Here is a 1,025-nt window from a genome sequence, read left to right as displayed (position 1 = left end):
GCAGGAAGCAGTCTGTTCCCCACCCAGAATGCAGGGGCCACGTGCCTGCCATGTGGGTTGGTGCAGTACTGCCATGATGGGCTCGGTGACTGTCCTCATGAAGCTCGCATTTCAGTAAGGAGACAGACAAAAGACAAGGAAACAAATAGCACAACAGTAATCAGAGATTGTGATAAATTGTCTGAAGGAGGATAGCCTGGTGCCAAGGAAAAATCTAGATAGAGGAAACAAACACGACCACTGTGATGTGACACTTACACTGAGCTCTGAAGGATAAGAGTGAGCCGGGCATGGGAGGTTCCCAGGAGGAACTTCAGAGGGAGAAGAACCAGCATTCAAAAGACCTTAGGATGGTAAAAGTTTTCCTCTGAAGAACTGAAAGTTTCGCGTGGCTAAAAAGAGAAGGATTGGGAAGAGGAGGTCTTGGGCAGGCAGGCAGAGTCCAGCCAGGTCATACAGGGCCTCCTCGGGTATGTAAGGGCTTGCATTATATCCCAAGCACAGCAGGAAGCCATTGAAAGGATTTAAATAAGAGAGTGAAGTGATGTGATTCATATTTTTGAAAGATTACTCTAGCTGCTCTGCAAAGAATGGAGTTGAAAAGGGCAGGCAGCTGAGAGTCCAGATAAGAGATGAGGATAGCTTGAACCGCAAGGTAGCAGTGGAGGTGGTAAAGGAAAGATGGGCCTGGAGGTACAATTTTCAGTAGAAACTGCAGGTCTTGTTAAAAGAGTTGACATGGAGAAAGAGAAGGAGCAGTTGGTTTCTGGATGGACAGTTATGCCATTTGCTGAGGAAGGAGAAACTGTGAAAGGAGCAGACTGGTCAGCAGTGAAGTGAGTTCCATTCTGGACATGCTACTAAGTTTCAGGTTCTTACTATGGTTTCAAGTAGAGATGTCAGATAGGAAATGGAACATGTGAGTGGAGCTCAGTGAAGAGATGGAGATGACTACTACAAGTTGCCAACACGTTGGTAGAAAATGAAGGCATATATGTAAATAAGTTCACCCAGGAAGAACAGAA

General features: G+C 46.0%; 1 protein-coding gene across 1 annotated transcript in view; it reads right to left on the bottom strand.

Annotated features, from left to right (window-relative positions):
* The window catches only part of FBN2 (fibrillin 2), a gene marked incomplete at its 5' end in the record, with an annotated part of 260,278 nt that overhangs the window by 251,371 nt on the left and 7,882 nt on the right, over positions 1–1,025 (bottom strand). The window lies entirely within an intron of this gene.

The sequence above is a fragment of the Galeopterus variegatus genome, unplaced genomic scaffold, assembly GCF_000696425.1.
Source record: "Galeopterus variegatus unplaced genomic scaffold, G_variegatus-3.0.2 Scaffold645, whole genome shotgun sequence".
Classification (NCBI taxonomy): Eukaryota; Metazoa; Chordata; class Mammalia; order Dermoptera; family Cynocephalidae; genus Galeopterus; species Galeopterus variegatus.
Note: the sequence above shows the minus strand (reverse complement) of the source record. Positions and strands in the feature narration are given on the sequence as shown.